This window comes from Rhodnius prolixus, unplaced genomic scaffold (assembly GCF_049639745.1).
Source record: "Rhodnius prolixus isolate KJV_2025 unplaced genomic scaffold, Rpr scaffold_8, whole genome shotgun sequence".
Lineage (NCBI taxonomy): Eukaryota > Metazoa > Arthropoda > Insecta > Hemiptera > Reduviidae > Rhodnius > Rhodnius prolixus.
This window is the reverse complement of record NW_027411593.1, coordinates 2,293,883-2,301,675: the sequence shown is the minus strand read 5'-3', so window position 1 is coordinate 2,301,675 and position 7,793 is coordinate 2,293,883. Positions and strand designations below refer to the sequence as shown.

Sequence of the window (7,793 nt, the reverse complement as noted above, 5' to 3'; positions counted from 1 at the left end):
ATAAGTATTTAGGAGTTAATAGAGACTTCCGGTCACAACTAGATTAGCCTTGTTAGGCTTGTTAATTTTAGTGTGTATCATCATCAGGGGCCTCAAGAGAGCAATGAAAAAAAAAAATAATAATAAGAACAGTCACTTAATTTTTCTCTTAATTAAATTTTCTTGGATGATAGAGTGAGGGCAATGACCTTAATCATCATTGAATTGAAGAAAGATAGGTCACAGCATCCCCAGAGCTCTACAAGAGTCAATGTACCAGAACCCTTAGGAAAACTTTTTTTTTTAACAAAAAACAGGTTAAAAACATTTGGTTGAATGGCTCTTCAGGTGAGCAGATGATCTGGCTAACAATGACGGTGTTCCCAAAATTTGACTCTATCGTAATGCTTCCGCTAATCTAAGAAGCAATAGTTTCTTGGATTGTTTCCTCATGTACTGAGGAGTAAAGTAAAAGTACTCCTAAAGTAAATGCCTATTTTTTCAGGCGGGCTTCCAACTACCAAATTAGGTGCCGTGGACGGAGGCGATTAGCTAACTATACTTTACTGTAAATTTCTTTTATTAACCATTAAATAAAATCCAAGGCTTAGAGACCGGGAATCGAACCTACTAAACCAACAATACATCTTAGCTTTGCGGGCCTAGTCTATAAACCGCCTAACCTACTTTACTGTAAATTTCTTTTATTAACCATTAGATAAATTCCAAGGCCTAAAGACCGGGAATCGAACCTACTAACCAACAATACAAATTAGCTTTGCAGGTCTTGTCTCTTAACCGCTCGGCTATCGTGACACATTGCTTCCATTGCTGCTGGTCATCCAAAATAACTTAAAAGGGTTTGCGGGCGCATTGATTGAAACTTAGCTTGAAGAGCAGTTCAGCCAACTATTTAGCATAGTACACAGAAACTTCCGGCGAGAGCCTATGTAATATTCATCATCGCCTACTGGACCAATTTTCTAAGCCGTTTACCTTTCCCTTTTACCAAAACTTCCATCAACTATTTGAGAATCCAAGGACTACTGTGAATTCGATTAAGTGTTGACAAACTTATATAGCCTGATTTCCCAAACTTGTTCGGAACAAGAATTGTCGTCAATTCATTGATCCCACTTCAAAAAGAAAACAAGCGGAAACACTTCCACCCTTTTACTCGCAACTATAGTGCTCGAGATTTAAACTTGAATCTCATTTGAAACTACGGTGTTCCAAACATATTTATTTCTTGCTTACAGTATCAGGTTGGTAAAACTGAGCTCTACACTTTTTTTTTTGTTTTTTAATCTTTTATTGGAATTTACCACGGCAACAGGTTGTTGCAACAAGCCAATGAGGTACCTGATAAAAAGAAATACGTGAAAATCTAGAGTGGAGAAGACACCTAGTGGCGACACTCCAGTAACGTGCTCTTGCTATACTGCTCTAACAATAAGGAGTAGATCACGAGGACATCTTCTCTTCAATCTCCTTAGAGGATTACCTGGTAATGTGGGAGGAAGATAGGTGTTCTATGAGAGAGTTAGGATGAGCTGCTGTAGAGAGGAATGAAATTTGAGAAAACGAGTGTTAGCAAGATCTGTAATGAAAGGTTTTTGAGGTCATTATGGATAGGAGCTCTACGCTTAAATGACAATTTTCACAAATCTCACCTCAGAATGCTCTAAATTTCTTTAAAAAAATTATTCAAATAGAAATTACTGATCAATATTACAAATCAATACAATAGAAATTTTATAAAAGCCTCTAGGTTAATTTTTTAGACTAAGTTTATTTTAGAATGTGCAGGAAAATTTGTTAAAAGTACTGCACATTACCATAGTTCTAAGGAAAATAGCCTCCTTATGGTAGGTTAGGTTTAGTACTTAGTTATATTCGATAATAATAACACTTTTGGTCTTGCTTCGATATCTTTGGTTTGTGTAGATAGGGGAAGGCACAAATATGTTCCACTCTCCCCCTCGTCGACTGGTTCGATGAGATAAGAGGGGATGAGTGGGATATATACTCAAACATACCTGGGCTCCACCCTACCTTGCTGGGCAAGGTGCCGTATGTGGAAGCCCGAAGGAACCGCGTGCCGACCCAGCTCGAGTGGCTAAAAGAAGAGAGAAGGTTAAAATGATGAGGAGCGCTAATGACCTCAGCAGTCGATGCGCCAAAAAAAAAAAAAAAAATAAGGTTTTCTATTTGGCCAACTCGTGGCCCTAAGGTTCTAAGCCCTTAGGGCACCCATCTCGAATAGTAAATCATTTCAGTAATTTGACACGTACGATTGAACAAATATGAGTATATACAAAATTTAAGACGTGGAATTCAACTTATTGAATCCCAATTACTATTACCCAGATAATGAGATCGTACATTATACTTAATGGCCCCTTCAGAACCAAAGCTGGACCCAAGTTTCCCCTCCAACTTGAAAAAAAGAAGAAAAATCGATCCGAAGTTTCCTTTTATTGCTCCCTTTAATGGAAAATTAACAACAACTACATTTTAAACAAAACTTTAAAAGAAAAACAGAAACTTTGGACAGGGCATAATTTCAAAGTTTTAATCACTCGTTAAGTTTTTTAACTTCCTTCCTGTAAAACTATTTAATAGAAATACTTTTTTTTTATTCTACTTCTATGGCGAACGTTTTCATTATGGATGAGATAGTTTTAGAAAACTGTTTTTCTTTTCATTGTTCAACGGTTAAGGTTTAATTACTGTTTAATCAATTTAATGGAAATCATTTTTCCTCGTTTTCTTTAAACAATGTAACAACTTTTCCAACTTTTCCAAGACTCATGTTGTTCCACAAAACTTTTATTTGAAACATTTTTATAGGAAAATTTTGATTTTAACATTTTCTCTGGATAATTCTAAAAGCGGAAGTTCACATTAATGGACAAGCTTTGTCGATTTTCCAAAAATTTTCACGAAAATTACGCCAAAGGTATTTTCTGGACTCTTTATATACAGGTTACAAACACGTAGGTATAGTTCAATAATTTTTATATGAATATTTTTTCAGGTAAAAACTCCTTTTAAGGAAATTTGAAGTCAGGGTTCTCAATTCGAAGTGACTTCCGGTTTTACAATTTGGACGATGTTAGCAAGGATTAAATATGAAACTTCCTTAAATTCAAGTTCTTACGAAATGGTGAAAAATTCAGCTTTCATATAAGGCGTCGTTTCCGTACGATTCTCTACAGTTCTAACTAATACCAACACAATATTGTACGCGTAATCAAAAATTCAGTGTTGTGGGAGGGGGGCGAAATGAACAGTCCACCGGAAGCTAGACAGCTCAAAAACTTGCCTTTTTTTCTGTCGACCTTTCTGGGAAGATTCTAACCAGTCACTTAGCAGCTTAATGATAAGCCTATCTCTTAGTGCATCTTTTATTTAAGGGGATTGTTAATTCCACAGAGATTTCGGGGAAGCTATCATGTCTCACTATTTTCAACACACTACGAGGGTCGTTTGAAAAGTCCGTGCAAAGTCAGAGAGATAGCACCACTGGCGCGTATCGAGGTTATGTTTAGTTAGTAGCATCTCTTGGAAGAACACACACCAAGTTTCAGCCAGATCGGTCTATTTCTTTGTGTTTGGCATTCGTTTGAATCGAGGAAGTCGAGTGATTTTCAAAAAATGGACGAAAAAGAATTTCGTGTGTTGTTGATTAAACACTACTTTATGAAAGGCAAAACGCCTCAGGAGACTAAAGTGAAGCTTGATAAACATTATGGTGACTCTGCACCTTCGATTAGAACAGTTTATAAGTGGTTTCAAAATTTTCGGAGTGGCCATATGGGCACAAGTGACGCTGAACGTGTTCTGGACGCCCTGTTGAGGTTACTACTCCAGAAATCATTGATAAAATCCATGATATGGTGATGGATGACAGAAGAGTGAAGGTGCGTGAGATTGCTAGAGCTGTGGGCATCTCGAATGAACGGGTACATAATATTTTGCATCAACATTTGGACCATGACAAAGCTATCCGCAAGATGGGTGCCGCGATTGCTCACGCTTGACCAAAAACGAAATCGTGTGAAGTGTTGCAAGGACGGTTTGCAGCTGTTCCAGAAGAATCCGCAGGACTTTAAGCGTCGTTTCGTCACTGTGGATGAAACATGGATATATCACTACACTCCTGAGACCAAAGAACAATCTAAACAATGGGTTACCAAGGGGGAATCTGCGCCAAAAAAGGCGAAGACCGTTCCTTCGGCCGGAAAGATTATGGCGACTGTCTTTTGGGATTCGCAAGAAATAATCCTCATCGACTATCTGGAAAAAGGTAAAACTATTACAGGTGCATATTATTCATCGTTATTTGACCGTTTGAAAACCGAGCTGCAAGAAAAACGCCCACGATTGGCCCACAAAAAAGTCCTTTTCCATCATGACAACGCACCAGCTCACACCTCAGCAGTTGTGCTCGCAAAATTAATGGAAATAGGGTTCCAACTCGTTTCACATCCCCTCTATTCACCAGACTTGGCTCCCTCGGACTACTATTTGTTCCCCAATATGAAGAAATGGCTGGCGGGAAAAAGATTTTATTCAAACGAGGAGGTGATTGCAGAAACGAATGGCTATTTTTCAGACTTGGACAAATCCTATTATTCGGAAGGGATCAACAAACTAGAGCAGCGTTGGACGAAGTGTATAAGCCTAAAAGGAGACTATGTTGAAAAATAAAAAAGGTCTACCCCAAAAAATTTAGTTTTTATTTTTGCACGGACTTTTCAAACGACCCTCGTATTGTTGCGGTGAAGATAGACGTTGTGCCAACCAGTAGTAGTGTACAAATTTACCAGTTTCAAGTACAATTTAATCATGTAAACTACGTAATTAGGAAAAGCGGAAGTGGTCAGAACAGATTACAAAGTAATAGAAATAAAACATTCAAATGTTGATTTGTTTCAGTATAAATTATCTGATTCAATTTAGATGTAATTCTAATTATTAATTTACACGGTAACCTGTTGAGGTTTTTTTTTAATTTTAGGGCTAAATTTAATAAATGGAAAAAGTAATTAAATTTACTTGAAACTTAATTAAGCATAATTACATTTAAAATTACATGTGAAACTAAAATCAAATAAGAACCATCTGTCTGTGTGTAAATGAAGAACACTTTTTTTAAATTAATTAATTCTTTTAAAAACTATTAATTAATTATTTTAATAAAGAAATTAATTTATTTATTTTAAAAAGTATCGATTAAAATAAATTAAATTTAGGTCAAATGTACTTATAACTCTTTGTAAAATCTATATAATTCTTCAAATAATATTTCATATTGGAATGAGTGAATAAAAGGGTTGTCTAGAAGGGATAGAGCTTTAAGGGGCTGGATAAAAAACATCGAATCCCTTGGGTTATCATTAATTGATTTTTGGTATACCTTGGAAATTAACTTGGAAGAACAAAACTCTTTAAATTGGCATTTCCAAAAAGGAATTATATCTACTTAATGAACCCCTTCAAATTTCATAAGTGGGAAAATGAAAATTTAGAAGAGGGAAGAATAATTACCTCTACCCCCCCCCTCCCACAAAGTGCCCTTTCTCAGAAAATAGTTTAAGTTTAAGTTATAAATTCACGAACATTTTTATTTTGACCGGAACTTTAAGAGAGAGGTCTCTTGGTAGCTGGAAGTTTTTAAATCTGAACATTTAGCGTCTTCCTAGACCTAGGTAACTGCTACAAGGTGTTTAGGGCCTAGGACAGATCGTAGCCATAATCCTTCTTCTAGAAGGCGCCACGATAGCCGAGCAGGTTAAGAGGCAAGATCTGCAAAGCTAATATGCATTGTAGTGCTGGGTTCAATTCCCGGTCTTGGTCTTGGATTTTATTTAATGGTTAAATGAGAAATAGTAAAGTACGTTTGCTAGCCGCCTCCGTCCACGACACCTAGTAAATGGTAGTTGTACGTTAAGTCCCGCCTGAAAAAATAGGCGATTACTTTACTTCACATTACTCCTTATTCTAGGATAGATCGTAGCCACAAAGCTTCTAGAACAGATCGTAGGCCACAAACCTTCTTCTAGGACAGATCGTAGCCACAAACCTTCTTCTAGGGCAAATCGTAGCCAAAAACCTTCTTCTAGGATAGATCGTAGCCAAAAACCTTCTTCTAGGGCAAATCGTAGCCACAAACTTTCTTCTAGGATAGATCGTAGCCAAAAACCTTCTTCTAGGACAGATCGTGGGCCACAAACCTTCTTCTAGGGCAAATCGTAGCCACAAACCTTCTTCTAGGGCAAATCGTAGCCACAAACCTTCTTCTAGGATAGATCGTAGCCAAAAACCTCCTTCTAGGGCAAATCGTAGGCCACAAACCTCCTTCTAGGACAGATCGTAGGCCACAAACCTTCTTCTAGGACAGATCGTAGCCCACAAACCTTCTTCTAGCACAGATCGTAGGCCACAAACCTTCTTCTAGAACAGATCGTAGCCACAAACCTTCTTCTAGGACCGATCGTAGTCCATAAACTTTCTTCTAGGACCGATCGTAGGCCACAAACTTTCTTCTAGGGCAGATCGTAGGCCACAAAACTTCTTCTAGGACAGATCGTAGGCCACAAACCTTCTTCTAGGACAGATCGTAGCCACAGACCTTCTTCTAGAACAGCGTTTCCGAGCCGCCATTTTGCCCGGTGAAAACTCAAAACTGAATATCTCCATGATCGCAAAACATTCTTTGTTTTTCCATTTTTATTGGCCGGAAATGAAAGGGAAAAAAACATAAACGAAAAGCTATTTTATGGCTATTGACATAAAATCACTGTGAAAGTGAATTAATTAATAAATTAATAACCTCGGCAATGAATGAATCAGTATTCATTCTAAAATTGAACAGCTTTTGATTATATGTCAACACGCTTTATGTACCCCAATCGCCACTTCAAAGCCATAATAAATTAATTCATTAGGCGATTGGCCGGCAATAATTAGTAAATGAAATATGGACTGTTCCTGTCCAAATATTCTCTCAACTTAATATCACAAAACGAGCGGATATTTACAATTCACCCCTCCATACGTTAAGAAAGGAGAGGGGATATTAGAACAATAAATTATGACGTTTAATTACCCCTTCCTAATTAATGTATTAATTTCGTTAAAATTTACCTCCAGTAATAATAATTTGATTACACGAATTTGAATTTTGGGGCAACTTAATTGAATAATATCCAGAGCTCTCAGTTTTGGGTTAGATTAAGTTTTGTGAAGGAAGTGAACTAGCAAAAGCTAATTCTTGAGGCGTCATTAACCTTTGGCGTCAAAATGAAGCTGTCCCAGCTTAACAGCAACACTGAATGCTTAACTCTCTTGAGGAGGTTAATGTGCGTAACTGCAGCAATTTAACGAATACTGGAATAAATATAAAGAAATAATACTTTATTGTACCAAGAGGGTGATAGGTTTAGCAGAGTATATTAATTTAACAGTCATCATTACCCTTAGTAAATTACCTACACGTAAAGTATCCAATTTTAACTTCCGGTAATATTCAAATTTTCAATTATGTGGTTAAAATGTTTGCTTACTTAGTGAGTCCTCAAAATTTTCCCGATTTGCAACAGTTCCTCTTACAAGGAGTGAGGGAAAGTAGAAATCTTCCATCATTTAATGATACAAAACAGTTTTTCAAGAAAATAGATGGAAAAGCGGAAAAAAAGGAAATAGGCCAAGACTTCTGTGATATGTGGCGTGTTTTTAAGTTAAAAGCCGTTTTGAAAAAAAAGAAAAACAAGTATACTTTTCTTAACAATTTTATGTTTGCATGA

At 36.8% G+C, this 7,793-nt stretch overlaps 1 protein-coding gene across 6 annotated transcripts in view; it reads right to left on the bottom strand.

The window, feature by feature from the left end:
- Positions 1-7,793, bottom strand: part of Fas3 (fasciclin 3) — a 491,319-nt gene that overhangs the window by 252,853 nt on the left and 230,673 nt on the right. The gene's annotated exons all lie outside the window — the stretch shown is intronic.